Consider the following 15915-nt stretch of genomic DNA (forward strand, 5'->3'; position numbering starts at 1 on the left):
GGTTAAAATATTTCAACAAAAAGGAAGCTCAGGCATGGTGACCTAAAAAATAAAACAGAAAATAGAGCAAAGGAAAACAGGAAAGGGGATGTCAGAGGGTTTTCTAGGAGAGTAAGAGAGTGAGAAAGAAATAGAGAAAGAAACCTGGGGGCATGGTCATGAACTTGAATTCAAAATGAGACCAATTACCACAGTAGTGTTTTTCTCTAGCTTTGTTTGGACACATAATAAGGTGGAATGTTTAACATAATAAAGACTGGGAATTTACAAAGCAGGTAAGATGGGGAGTTAGTACAGGGGATGTCTAGAATGAGTTATCATCAAGTATTTATTGGAATGTCTAGGATACAGTTATTATAAACCAAAAATGAAATCCTAAAAACTATCAAGAATTACTTTCTATGCTTAGGGTTGATCTTGTATCATTTAATCTGAAAAACTCTCTTTTAAATAAGCACTATTATTAGTTTCATTTTATAAGTTATGACACAGTAAAAAATAAACCTATAGGAAATACAACTAGAATGAATTCAAGACTGTAAATTTTAAAATAAATTAGTATAATATTTTGAGATTATAAAAAAATAGATCTTTCTGTAGAATATAGGAAATACAACAGTACAGTACTTAGAGTACAAAACTAAAATAGAGCAAAATATTTTTGGAATCGGTTAACCAATGATTACTGAGAGACTAGAAGAAAATGGACAGCCTGGCCAGAATAAGTAAATGGCCATGAAAGAACACTTTTAGAGATTTTGTCTCTTTAAGCAGGATGGCTACATGAAAATACACCAACAGGAAGATCTTATTTGAGTAATATTAAAAAGAACCCACAGGACAGGAAGATCCTATTTAAATAGACTCAATAAAAAAAAAGCAGGAGATTTTTAAAAGTAATAAAAAATTAGAAATGTGAACAACAATTTTTTTTAAATTGTACTTTCCAAATTTGAAAAAATCAATAGTGAAACAGAAAATAGATACTCATGAAAACTGAGTTATCTTAAAAGTTAGATGAAAAAATGATCCTATAAATCATATACAGAAAAGTGAAAAATGTAAGTGACAAGATTAAAGGTTAGAGAAATGGAAGAGAGATAAATACTCTGTAGAGAACAATAAAGGATTTACAAAGACAAAAATTGGGAAAACAAATTTAATATTCAAAAAATCATTTTTTAAAAAGTGTTTTACTATGCTGAAGAATAAATTAAAATTTTAGAGGAAATGTGTCCAATAAATCCAAGGCAGGCTTTAAGAAACGAAAACTCACAATGGAAAGATTTCTTCAACATTTGAAGAGAAAAAAGTTTATGCCCCTTCAGAATAAATTGTTTTATTTTGTTTCAAAGGGAGGAAAATAGGACCACTATTGGGTTTCCCCTTTGTAATAATGGGAAAGTATAATGTCTACAGCTTTTGAGAAGTGTTTGTGCCCTAAGAAACTCCTGCCAAAATATTACTCATGTAGCAATACCAACATAAAATATTTTGAGAACATTTAATGGTTCAAACAGTATTCCATTCACTTACATTTTGAGAAAAGTATTAGAAGTATTTATACCAAAAATAACATAACTAGTATAAAGATCTCAAAATAAGATGAAATGGACCTGAACAGTGTTGATGAGAAACTAATAAAATGAATAGATAAATAAAAACACTGTTAATGTGCTTGAAAACTGCTTGAAAATGATTTTGTAAGTAGGAAAGGTAAGTATAACTTATTCATAAAAATATTTATAACACATATGAGAGATAAAGATACTATTACCCAAAATATAAAAATTGACAAAACAAGTTTTTATAAGAATGTGTGAAGTTAATGTGATGAAAAGTTTTCAGAAGGAGATATCAGGTCCAACAACCTTTTAAAAATTGAATTCATTGGAGTTGCATTGGTCAATAAAATTATATAGGTTTCAAAAAATTATATAGGTTTCAAGTGTACAGTTCTATAATACATCAATAGCACCATTTTGCATTCACTATTCGTAGTCTAGTCTCCTTCTGTCACCATTTATCTCATTTACCCTCTTCCACCAGCTCCTACCCCCACCTTCCCAGTGGTAATTACCATACTGTGACCTGTGTACCTTAGTTTTTGCTTACTCCCTTCACCTCTTCACTGATTTCACCCAGCCTCCCAACTTCTCTCCCCTCTGACAATTTTCACTCTCTTCTCCGAATCTATGAGTTTGTTTCTATTTTTTTTTTTTTTGTTCATTAGATTCCACATACAAATGAAATCTTATGGTATTTGTCTTCTAGCAATCTTTCAGTACATCGGGACAAACAATCCATTGATTTTTGCCGCTTGTCACATTCCCCCATTTCCTTTCACATTCTGATTTTCTACTTTACCCAGCTAAAATTTTATGTTACATCAATCATTGTTGTGCCAATCCTACATCTTAGCTCCTTTACCCCATCCTCAAATTGGTCTATCAAAATTCTAATGTTAGCAGCTACTATAAAGATGGCTGGGAAGTCCATGTAATCATGCTGAATAGTAATATTTATATTCATAATCATCATTTTATAGTCATCGACTCTTCGGCATTCTGTTTTCATTCACTTTCCACTCTCCTAAGATAATTTCATACTTTCTCTGCTGTTCTCAAGCCTCCAAGCCCACCTTCCACTTCAAGACAAAGATAATCAGAAGAGAATTACCACAAGCTCTTATCCATCAGCCTATGTGTGTCTGATCCCTCATGCACTTCATATGCACCTTTGTCTCTGAATGTGCTGTCTCCCATGCCCGCTTGCTCTCTTTCCCATCTCCTTTCACAATCATTCCCTCATTTCATGAATGTTATTTCTTCCATGTTAAAAGCAAAATACAAAAATCTCTTTATTCTTTGTAAGTCTCCAGCACACACATTTATCTTGCTCCCTTACAACAAACTCTTAGAAGGTGCTGACTACCAAATATTCAAAATCTCCAGATTCTCTCCTCCTTGGAAAATCCAGTGGGATTTTTCACCTCTATCATCTCATCAGATGCTCTTGTCTAGTTCACCAAAACCCACACACACATATATATTAGAGTATATTTGGGTATATATATATATATATATATATATATATATATATATACACAATTGATTAACATTAGCCAGAGGGTCAGGATAAGTAAGAAAAGCTTACGAGAGGAAAAACAAAATTATCAAATTTCTTGTTAAATAACTTTGAAGTCTTTTATTGGTTGCAATGGTCATGTATATGTAATAGTTATAAATCTGAATGTGAAAACTAATAAAATGTGAAAATAAAATAAAAAGAACAATTGAAAAGTCTAAGGAACATTTTAATCATAACCTAGGACCAGGAATCCCCAAGCTTTCCCCTTAAACTCAGGAATTGAAAGAGGGGGAGAGTAGAAAGAAAAAACCTGATTAAATTTTTCATTGTACATGCTGTGTTAAAGAGAAGGCTAAGAACAAAAGAATAAAGTCCTACTAAAGATTTTCTTCTGTGGAGGATAATATTTTATTTGATGTGTGGAATTATATATCTCTGAATAATTTATCAACATTTACTTTATAAAAAAATAAATAAGCAAAAATAAAAAATATATTAGAATTTACAAATGACATGGCTGAACAAAATAAATTAAAATAATAATAGTATTTTAAAAAATGAAATAAAACGTTTAAAAGTGTAAACAACCTAAAAAATAAGAAAAGTGGACCAGGCAGGAAGAAAACGGAAGAAAGAAAGGAAGAAAGGAAGAAAGGAAGAAAGAAAGAAAGGAAGGAAGGAAGGAAGGAAGGAAGGAAGGAAGGAAGGAAGGAAGGAAGAAAGAAAGAAAGAAAGAAAGAAAGAAAGAAAGAAAGAAAGAAAGAAGTAAAAGAGAAGGAAGAAGGAAGAAAGGAAGGAAGGAAAAGACTAGCAAAAATACATAAAATGACAGAAGACAGAATGGCATGTCTAAATGACATGTCATATAAAAAATAATGAATAAAATTTTGACTCTAAAATTATACTTATAAAATTTATAAAAACAAAGAGATTGGGGATCTTAATATTATTATTATTATTATTATTATTATTATTCATGACACAATTGAGTGATATAAAACTTTCTTACTATGAATGCATAGTCCTTTTATTTATTCATATAATATTTACAAATTGATCACCCTATAATCCCAAAATACAATAAAATATAAGTGCATTCTGATTAAGAAATGGTATAAATTAATATTTTTCTGACCAAGTACTACACCTGAATTGCATTATTAAAAGTGAAAACATCACTGTTACCTAGGAATTAAGCAATTACTCTCCCCAAATGTATTTTTTAGATATGCAAATCTCAAAGTACTAACTTTAAAATGTCATTCTTTTTCACCAAAATTCTCCCAGATGAAATTTTTTTCTGGATCATATAAGAAAATGGGTCTAAGATTTAGTAAGTATGATAGCTATAATTATATGCATATGAAAAGTGAAATAAGATTTATTTCATTATTACATAGGAAATAAGAATGTTATTAATAGACTAGGGGCTCAATGCATGAAATTTGTGCATGGGGGGTACCTCAGCCCAGCCTGTACCCTCTCCAATCTGGGATCCCTAGGGGGATGTCCAACTGCCGGTTTAGGCCTGATCCCTGTGGGCCTAAACTGGCAGTAGGACATCCCTTTCACAATCTGAGACCACTGGCTTCTAACTCCTCTGCCTTCCTATCTGATCCTCCTTAATCCCTTTGCCTACCTGTCTGATCTCCCCTCACTCCCTCTGCCTGCCTGCCTGATCACTCCTTCCTTGCCCCAATGCAAGACTGATTGACCCTAACTTGCCCCCCGCCAGTCTCATCACCCCTAACTTGCTCCCCTGCTGGCCTGTTCACCCCTAACCACCTCTGCCCTAGCCCCTGGCCTAAGCCTCAGTCTGGCCTCCCTCTGCAGGAAGCAACCTGGCAGATCAGGGGAAGGCACTGCCCCATTACCCAGCTGCTGCTACCACTGCTAGCCTGAGCCTGGGCCCTTCACAGCCACACCTTGGCCTTCTGTAGCTGCACCTCAGCCCTTCAGAGCTGCTGCAACTTTGTCCCGAAGGACGTTCGGAAGGGTGTCCAGAAGACTTCTGTCCGAATTAGCATGATACTCTTTTATTAGTATAGAGGTTTCTTATTTTATTTTAAAGTAGAGACCCAGTGCATGGGGGGAGGTATGGGGGAAGGTATGTCCTTCAGCCCAGCCTGCAACCCTCTCCAATCTGGGATATCTTGAGGGATGTTCGACTGCCCATTTAGGTCCAATCCTGGTGAGATTAGGCCTAAACTGGCAGTCTGACATCCCTCTTACAACCCAGGACTGCTGGCTCCAAACCACTTGCCTGCCCCTAAATGCTTCTGCCTGCCAGCCTGATCACCCCCTAACCACTCCCCTGCCAGCCTGATCGACACCTAACTGTTCCACTGCTGGACTGATTGCCCCTATGTGCCCTTTCCTGCTGACCTGGTCACCCCTAATTGTCCTCCCCTACTGGCCTGGTTGCCCCCAAATGCCCTCCCTTTCTGCATTCGCTTGCCAACCTGATAATCCCCAACTGCCCTCCCCTGCAGGCCTGGTCCCCTACAACTGCCCTCCCCTGCAGGCCTGGTCCCCTACAACTGCCCTCCCCTGCAGGCATGGTCATCCCCAATTGCTATCCTCTGCAGGCTTGGTCCCACCCCCAACTGCCCTCCCATGCAGGCCAAGTCCACCAAACTTCTCTTCCCTTGCAGGCCTGGTCCCTCCCAACTGCCCTCCCCTGCTGGCTATCTTGTTGCAGCCATCTTGTGTCCTGGGTCCCCACAACTGCCCTCCTTTGCAGGCCTGGTCCCTCCCAACTGCCCTCCCCTGCTGGCCATCTTGTGGCAGCCATCTTGTGTCCTGGGTCCCCACAACTGCCCTCCTTTGCAGGCCTGGTCCCTCCCAACTGCCCTCCCCTGCTGGCCATCTTGTGGCAGCCATCTTGTGTCCACATGAGTGCAGCCATCTTTGACCACACAGGGGTGGCCATATTGAGTGTTGGAGTGATGGTCAATTTGCATATTACTATTTTATTAGATAGGATGACCAGCAGATTGTCTTCCAAACCTCAGGTTCCATAAGAAAACTATTCCTATACACATTATTCCTACATTAAAATTTTTTTTTTTAATATTTTGGGGCTCTTTTAATTAGAATTAATGGCAGTAATCATTATATCTTGATTTTTTATCTCAACATCCATAATGCCTCTACAGTTGAGGGCCTGAATAGAAGGACTATTTACTTGTGATATTTTTAACCAAAAGATGGCAAAAATGCTCAGGGACATTTTGGAGATTCAAAAGTTTGGTACTTTCAGCTTAAATTTCTTATAAAGTACTATGTCCATGCAAGTGAATTTAAGAGAGACATAAAGCCAGAAAACTTACCTTTTTATCTCCTAAGTGAGACAAGAAACAGTTTATTATGTGGAGTAAGGAATGGAAGAGTGCAAGACATAAATTCCTCCATTTAGCTAAGATGGTAGATACCAGTTGAAGCAGAAATCAAAAGCTAATGATATTTGGGATTTCTCTGCCAGTGTATTTTAAAAAAATAATTTTATAGCATTTTCTAAATTTCACCTGTAAACTGCTTTCTGTATAGATGGCATCTCTGTCAATGATTTTATTACCATAATTTTGTAGCCAAAACATAGTGTAATAAGAAATATATAATTCATGGAAATGAGATATAATTACAAAGCTTTCATTGTCAGAAAATTTTCAACTTCTCTGACCTTGATTTCTTCATTTATAAAGTAAAGTTAAGGTATAATAAATTTATGAAAATTCAACAAGAAATTGTTTGTAAAAGCACTTTCAAAACTATGATATATACAAATATCTGTGTATCCTGTAACAATTATAAATGTGAAACCTTGATCTCACTCAGGATTTCCTTTCCTTCAAATAATTTATCTGGCTTTAGGATGTGCTGCCCCCAAGTGGAAGGTAGCAGATAATGCTGTGAGGTATGATGAGTCAAAATTATTAGGATTTTCACAATTTTGTTAATAAGGTAAAAATAAATTTCCTCTACATACTTTGTACATATAGTATGTGTAAAAAAAAAAAAAAAAAAAAAATATATATATATATATATATATATATATATATATATATATATGGGTATAGCTAATATAAAGCAAATATATGGTATAAATCATGTTATGTGTACATATGAATACACAGATATACAAAACCAATATGAACACACACAGCACATATTAGGAAATTTCATGACTGCTCCATTCACTAGTTTCCTTCAAATCTAATAAAAACTACAGATTACATTAGTAGCCTATAGAAGTCATTGACATGCTGTTTAAAATAATTTAAAACAGTAAAAACATACAACTTATTATATATTATTAGCTATTAACATTTCTAAAAAATACTATCATTTTAATAGCTAATTTTATCTGACATAGTTTTCAAGACTATTGAAATAAAATATAGTTGGGTTTTATAACAGAATTAGAGGCTCACTGCATAAAATTTGTGCGGGGCGGGGAGGGGGGGCGGATTTCCCTCAGCCCTGCCTGAACCCTCTCCAATCTGGGACCTCTCGAGGGATGTCTGCCCTTTTAGGCCCAATCCCACTGGCAAGTCAGACATCCTAGGACTGCTGGCTCCCAACTGCTTGCCCGCCTGCCTTCCTGATTGCCCCCAACTGCTTCTGCTTGCCAGCCTGATCACCCCCTAACCATTCCCCTGCCAGCCTGATTGATGTCTAACTGCTACCCTGCCAGCCTGTTTGCCCTCAACTTCCCTCTTCTGCCATCTTGGTCAGACCTAACTCTTGCCCTCCCCTGCAGGCTTGATTGCCCCCAACTGCCTTCCCTTGCAGGCCTGGTCCCTCTCAACTGCCCTCCCCTGCTGGCTATCTAGAGGTGGCCATCTTGTGTCCACATGGGGGCAGTCATCTTTGACCACATGGGGGCAGCCATCTTGTGTGTTGGAGTGATGTTCAATCTGCATATTACTCTTTTAATAGATGGGATAGAGGCCATGGGTAGGGGCCAGCTGGGATTTTCCCTAAATGGTGTCCCAGATCAGGTTGGGGGTTCCCTTGGGGTATGGGGTGGCCTGGGTGAGGAGCCTGTGGTAGCCACACACCTTGTCAACCCAACGGGAGGCCCCGGTATCTGGGATTTATTTATCTTCTACAATTGAAACTTTGTAGCTTGGAGCAGAGCTAAGCTTTCTGCTCGATGTATGATGGCAGCCATTTCTGTTGGAATTTATTTATCTTCTATAATTGAAACTTTGTAGCTTTAAGCGGAGGCCAAAGCAGGCCAGGGCTGCAGGCTTCCTCCATTGCCTGGGGCAACCCTAGCCTCCTGCTCTCTCTAACTCTGTGGCAGCAGCCATTTTTGTTGGGATTTATTTATCTTTTATAATTGAAACTTTGTAGCAGTAAGAGTAGGCCTGGGCTGGCCAGGGTATGCAGAAAGCTTGGCTTCCTCCATCACCAGGGAAACCCAAGCCTCCCCCCTGCTCCCTCTGTTGCCACAGCCATCTTGGTTGGGTTAATTTGCATACTCACTCTTGATTGGCTGGTGGGTGTGACTTCTGTGAGGAGCAGAGTGATGGTTAATTGGCATATTACTCTTTTATTAGATAGGATTGGAAATATTTTTACCTCACCAACAACATTTAATTCTCTGATTTCATAAAAATTTAACAGAACCAACAACAATAATAGCAATAAAACAACCTGATAAGCAAGGTGTCATTATTGTAAGATTATTGTGTTTTAATGTTTTTTTCTTGGTAATCATTCACATTTGCTATTTGAGAGAAATTTTCCAGGCCTTAGAAATTTAATATTTTCAATTACAAGTTCAAATAGGTTCAAATTGCAGAAAACCTGGATTGGATGTTTTTGTATCTTAATTTAATATACCTCTTACATAAACTTTATAATTCTATGAAAAAGTATTTCTCATGTAAGGAAACTAAAATTCTTATGTTAAGACCTTGTCAAAGGATGTGTGTGAGTGTGTGTGTGTGTGTGTGTGTAATGCCAGGATTTTGATCTGACATCTAGAGGGGTTCAGCAATCTGGAGAAGATCTGTGCATAAATTAAGAGTCCAGAGATGAAACATAATTTTGAAAGGCATTTAGGACATGCAGAGGAGCTTGGCTGAAGAAAATCAAGTTCTTCTCATCTCAGGGCCCCTTGCTTTTTATTAACACAAATTGTCCTAAGGCAAGGTGGAGATATACACATCAAGAGTAGGGTTTCAGCCTAAACTGGTTTGGCTCAATGGTAGAGCATTGGTCTGTGGACTGAAGGGTCCCAGGTTCGATTCCGGTCAAGGGCATGTACATTGGTTGCGGGCACATCCCCGGTAGGGGGTATGCAAGAGGCAGCTGGTAGATGTATCTCTCTCATTGATGCTTCTAGCTCTCTATCCCTCTCTCCTCTTCACTGTAAAAAATCAATAAAATATATATTAAAAAAAAAAAAGAGTAGGGTTTCATCTACAGCATCCATTGTCAGAATGGGGAATTGCCTTTGGCTGTTCAGGTGTTTGGCTAGGAGTAGGCGATAACATGTAGATTAAGATGTCCTGAGCTGACAGGCAGCAAGCAATCACTCTTTTCAGGTTTGAGGAAATGCCTTTAGACATTCCCAACAGGAGATAAGATATGTGACTCAGCCCTTGTTGAGTTCCCAAGTTCCATCAACCTTTCAAAGAAACTTGCAATTATGACATGCTGGAATGGGCTTCCAGCATGTGTGTATGTAGTAAAGCTAAAATTTGAAATTTATCAACTGTCTACAACATATTATTCTTTCTATTACACTGTGGTACAGTCAAATTAAAGGCAAGATTCTCTTTTACTATTAGACAGCTACATAAATATAGAAATGGGCCTGCAAGGAATTATGTGTATGTCAAGTGGGGAGGGGCATGAATTTGATGGGAGTAGCTGTAGTTCTTTTGAAAATATATTCGGCCCATGAAAGTAAATAGAGCCCCCTGAAACCGGTTTGGCTCAGTGGATACAGTGTCGGCCTGCGGACTGAAAGGTCCCAGATTCAATTCTGGTCAAGGGCATATACCTTGGTTGTGGGCATATCCCTGATGGGGGGTGTGCAGGAGGCAACTGATTGATGTTTCTTTCTCATCAATGTTTCTAACTCTCTATCCCTCACCCTTCCTCTTTGTAAAAAATCAATAATATCGGTTGGAGGATTGATGCCCTAGGAGGACCCACTCAATAATAGTAGGAGAATTTTTATTTTGGAAGATGACTCCAGTGGGTCTATTTGCATAGAATTAAACTGTCCTAATAAAGGCAATTCAGGCTGTACCTGTCCTAATAAAGGCAATTCAGGCTGAGGAGATTGCCTGCTCAATTCTTAGGAACTCCTTCCTTAGGAACATCTGTTAATGTTCAGGACAAGGAAATAGTAGAGTCACCCTAAGTATATTGAATAAATTTGTCATTTCTCCAGTAGAGATTTTAAGATAAATCCTTAAACAATTAATGTCCCCTAATAATTTTTGAAAGTCATTTAATGTTTTTAAGGCAATCCTTTCATATTTCTATATTTTAAGGCCTAATACATTGATTTTTAATTATAGTTCCTAAATATTTGAAGGGCATTTCCCTCTGTATTTTCTCCCAGAGCAATCTCTAAACTACATTTAGGGAGTTTCTTAAAAAAAAAAAAAACTTTTATTTTCTTTTAAACAGAAACCAACTTGGTTGCCTTTCAGAAAAATAGATAGGAGGAAGATACGCTAGCCAATACTGCAATGCATACATTTCAAGTAAAAATAACTTTCTTTTTCCTTATGGTATCTCATTAATGGTGAGATTTAATGCTTGAATAATAACTTTTGATTTACTTTGTAAATAGTTGCATAAGAGATTTAAAATTCTCTCATTTTTCATTAAGCTTATATTTACTATTAAACAGCATTCTTTTGGGTTAGTGCTCATTTGCATATGTATGCAAATTTTACTTTGATTTTTACTAGAACCAATTGCTCATGAAATATTGGCTTCTCATATAAATGAGTTTGTATGAGACCTTGATTATATTGTGAAAAGCTAAGATTTCAGCAACCTTGTCCTACCAAACTTAGAGGTTGAAACCTTTATAACATTTAAAATATATGTATATAAGTAGAATGCAATTATTAATTTTTATCTGATAAAGCTTCCCACATAATTTCAATATATTAGATTGGCCTAATTTAGTTCAAAAACATTTTTTAAGAGAGAATAAATTCTTGAATCATTACAGGGCCCTTGAAATGTCTCAAAGCTATCACTTGGTTAAATTCTTAAAATTAAACTTGGAAAGACTATCAAATATACATAACCAAAAGATTATATTATACACTTTTTGTAATTGTTCTAAAATATATCAATTAAATTTAAACTGGTTTTAATATTAAAAATTTGGTTCAGACCATAAAATTAATCCTCTTTTTTAATCAGGCCAATACAATATTATATCATAGGTTAAAATTTTACCACATGTAGTACGCACAAGGACTATAATATATTTTGAATTACTAATTTTTCCAGAGAAAATGCAAGAATTATTTTTCTTAAAAATTAATTTCCATACTTTATGCATTTTATTTTTACAATAATATAATTTTTCCCAATTTGATTTGAATTTTTAACCTTTGGAAGCTTCAACTTTTAGGTTGAAGTATAAATAGGTGGTGAGTTAAATACTTAGCACTTCTTAGATTAATAGTATATTTACATTTTTAAGAATATCCTATATAATAAAGAGGGAATATAATTGGCCTTCATGCCATTGTAAAGATGGGGGCACCCACAGCCAATAAGGAGGGAGTATGCTAATTGACTGCCACACCCTCAAAGATGGCGGTGCCCAGTTTAATCAGCTCCACGAGAGCAACAGTATATGGCAAGGCTGCGCCCAACCCCAGGCGGGCCCAGCTGCTCCGCGCCTGCCTCCAGAATCCTTCAGTCCCTTCAGCCACCCAAGCCTCCCACGGCAGGCCTGAGGCATAGGTAAGCTTCATATGGCAGCTGTCCAGCAGCCCAGGGCAGCCCAAGGCTCAGGTAACCAGGCCTAGCCAAGGCTTGTGCTGCCAACAGTGGAAGTAGCAGAGATGTGATAAGGCATTGCCTTCCCTTAGTCACTCTAGTTGCCTTCTGCCCCTGAGGGCTCCTGGACTGAGAGAGGGTGCAGGCTGGGCTGAGGGACACCTCCAAACCCCTCCAGTGTATAAATTGTCATTCACCAGGCCTCTAGTATTTCAAATAAAATGCAAGACATATTCAATTAATAGGTTCAAATCTATCCTCTAGATTTTTCATATGAGGTAAACTCAGATTAATATTTTAGTATTTTGTCATTTTAAAATACCTAGGTATTTAATAATTTTTATTATTTAATTCATCAACCTCCAAAATTTTAAGTTACCAAAGACTTTGGAAAACTATGTTTAGTCATATGTAATTATCACTGAAAAAGATTTACCATATACTTTTCATTTTAGTTATGTATATTTTGCCTTAACAACTTTGAGATTTTAAAGCCAAGTATTATTATCCAAGGCATTTACTTTGGCAATTTTTGTAATAGAGATAACTTACTAATTTTCAGTGGCTTTAATATTAAAGTATTATTATTATTTTTTAAAATAAAAACAGGAGTGCCCCTGGGACCTCTGAGGCAACCTTGGAATGAAGTCTATTATTATTCAAGAACTGCCCTTTATCATGGAAACAATTTTATTGCCCAAACCCAGCCTGTATATTTTCCTTGTGTCATTTTTGCCATCTTTTAAATAAAAACAGACTTGGGTTTGTTCCATAGCACCCGTGAAGAGATGGAGCTTGAGGCCAAGAGTCCACCCAAATTCAGGTGGGGCGCACCTACTCTTAAGCTAGCCTTTTCCTCTTCATGGGTTTAGAAATCCCAGATGCATTCCTAAATTGTGATAAATGTCTCATCTATCCAAATTTCAAATTACGAACTGGGAAATAAAAACCATGGTGAAAATGAGACTTAGTAACATTCCTGAGAGTGGGCATACATTTTATGGGATCACCAAAAGACCTAGTAATTAATGGGCTGTGGCCTTTTTTAGTTATTCCCTTTGCCTAGGGAATTTTCCTAGAACCTGTGTTAACCTATGTGAACATGTACCGCTCATATTCTTTCTCCGCACACCCATTCTGTTTACTCTGGGGAAATTTAGTAATGGCCTGGCCATCTGCTGTTTCTTTTATATTAAATTAAATTAAAGGCACATTTAATAAACAAATTAAACTAACAAAAAAATAACACAGAGATAAAACAACAATCAAAGACAAGCATGCATAACACATAGACAAGACTTAATAAATCAAAGTTCTTTTCATGGATTACATTGCCTTGCACTTACAGCCAGAATGTGGCCTAGATCTTTGCCTGTTGTTCACAGATCTTATCCTATTCTGCTCTCCATAGAATTGACTGGAAGATAAAGTCATTTTAGCTAAAATCTGCCAGTGCCAAAGTATCGTATGGTAATTTTCAGACAAAACATTAAAGAGTTCTTTTGTTAAAGGACTGTTAGCCCAATTTGCTCTAGTTGTTGAGCCTTCCCACACTAGAGGTGGACAATCTGGAGACTTCGGTGTTACATACTTTTGATCCTCAATACCAAGTGGACATAATGCAGTTTGAACAAGAACCCACATGGTTAAAAATGACAAGGGATTGCGTTTTCCTTGAGCCTGACTTAAGAGAGTACCTTTTGACATTTTAATTCCTTTATCCTTGAGCATGAAAGGTAAACATTTACAATGATATTTTTGTCTTTTAGTCAAATTCTTCCCCATAATAACCTGGCTGAATCAAAATGATCCTTATCCACTTACTGTGATAACTCTGAACTGCACAGGCTTTGTGCGTGGTCAACTTCCCACCTTTCCAGTGGATTTCCACTTTTCCTTTTTTGCTGTTTTTCCCTCAGGTAAATCTTCTCCTTTAAATTCCTATTCATGGTGCCAGAATGCCACAACCTTTTGTGGCAGGGGTTCAGGATCTGGGACTACACACAAATGAAAATACTATACCATAAGTATGAATTTAGAAGGCATAGGGGTCAGGTGGAGACCTCTCTCTTGGAGAGGTACATTGAAACCTGGCCTTCTCTGCTTTTTATTCAGTTTTAGATACACATCTTGCCCTCAATAAAGCATGACAAACAGGTAGCAGAAAGACTATCTCTAGGGTCAATAAAGATCAATAAATATCATTAAGGAACAGTAGACATTTATTTTGAGGCTATTAGGTAAGGAAACTGCTTCGAGCCACCACTGTCTCAACATGGAACAATCAGTGCTTAACATCAGCCTGCTAATGCCCAAGGTCCATCAGCCTTCCGCATTCCTTGGTGCACCCTTCTGACAGTATTGGGAAAGTGGTGACTTCCCATAAATCATGATGTATTTTGATGTGGGCTCTTTGGATTCTTGTTTGGAATTCTTTGCTCTTCTTGGATTTCTGTGTTCTTTTCCTTCACCAGGTTTGTAAAGTTTTCAATCATTATTTTTTTCAAATATGTTTTCCATCTTTTGCTCTCTCATTTCTCATTCTATTACCCCTATGATGTGTCTGTTATGGTTCATGTTGTCCCAAATGTCCCTAGACCTGTGGTCGGCAAACCACAGCTTGCAAGCCACATGCAGCTCTTTGGCCCCTTGAGTGAAGTTTAAGTTTAAAAGATTTGGCTCTCAAAAGAAATTTCTTCAATCATTGTACTGTTGATATTTGGCTCTGTTGACTAATGAGTTTGCCAACCTCTTCCCTACACTAACCCTCATTTTTAAAAATTTATTATTATTATTATTATTATTATTATTATTTGCTCTTCTGATTGGGTGTTTTCTTCTACCTTGTCTTCAAAATCACTAATTGGATCCTCTTTTTCATTTAGCTTTCTGTTGATTCTTTCTACTATATTCTTCATTTTAGATATTGCATTCTTCATGTCTGACTGGTTCTCTTTTATGGATTTTATGTGCTTTTTATATTTACTTTCTCTTTGTTTAAATTCTCATTGATTTCATCCATCCTTCTTTTAATTTCTTTGAGCATTGTTATAAAAATTTTTTGAACTCTATATCTAGTAGCTTGCTTGCCTACATTTTATTTTGTTTATTTTAGGGGGCTTTCTCCTGTTCTATTTTTTGGATAATATTTCTTTGTCTTCTTATTTTTGGCTGATTCTCTATATTTGCTTCTGTGTATTAGGTAGATATGCTATGTCTCCAGTCTTGGTATGCTGTCTTTATGTAATAATTATCTATGTGCCTCAGTGACACAGTCTCCTGGAATGTCCCTTGTGTGGGTTATGTGAACCCTCCTGTTGTAGTTTTATCTGCTGGCCTATCCGTGGATGAGGTTGCCTCTCTGACTAGCTGACTATGAAAATCGACCCTAATCACACTGTGAGTTGTTGTGCAAAGGCTAATCCAAGAAATCAGAATTTACTCCAGCAGGTTCTGGTGCCTGCTGAGATCTACTTTTGTATGTGCAGCTTATAGATCTAGTTGGGTCAGCTCTGATGTGGTCTGAATCCAACCATCAGTTGTGTTGGTTCTGGGGCCATTTGGAAGGAACTCCAGTGCACTCAACGTCAAGCATTGCCTGTGTCTGGTCGTGGACAACCTGTTTGGAGTTAGTAAATGATCCACAGTTTGTGGGTGCCTCTGTTGGGCATGGGCATGCATGGCAGTGACCAAGTTATACACCCAGGCCAGTTTCTACCAGCACTGAGCATGGGGGAAGATCAACAAAAGGCCCAAGGCCCCCACAATCTGCCTCTATCTGCTAGCTGACAGGCTCTGTCATTGAAAGAGCCTCTGGTGGTAGTA

This window comes from Pipistrellus hanaki, assembly GCF_964339955.1.
Source record: "Pipistrellus hanaki genome assembly, chromosome: 1".
NCBI classification, from domain to species: Eukaryota; Metazoa; Chordata; class Mammalia; order Chiroptera; family Vespertilionidae; genus Pipistrellus; species Pipistrellus hanaki.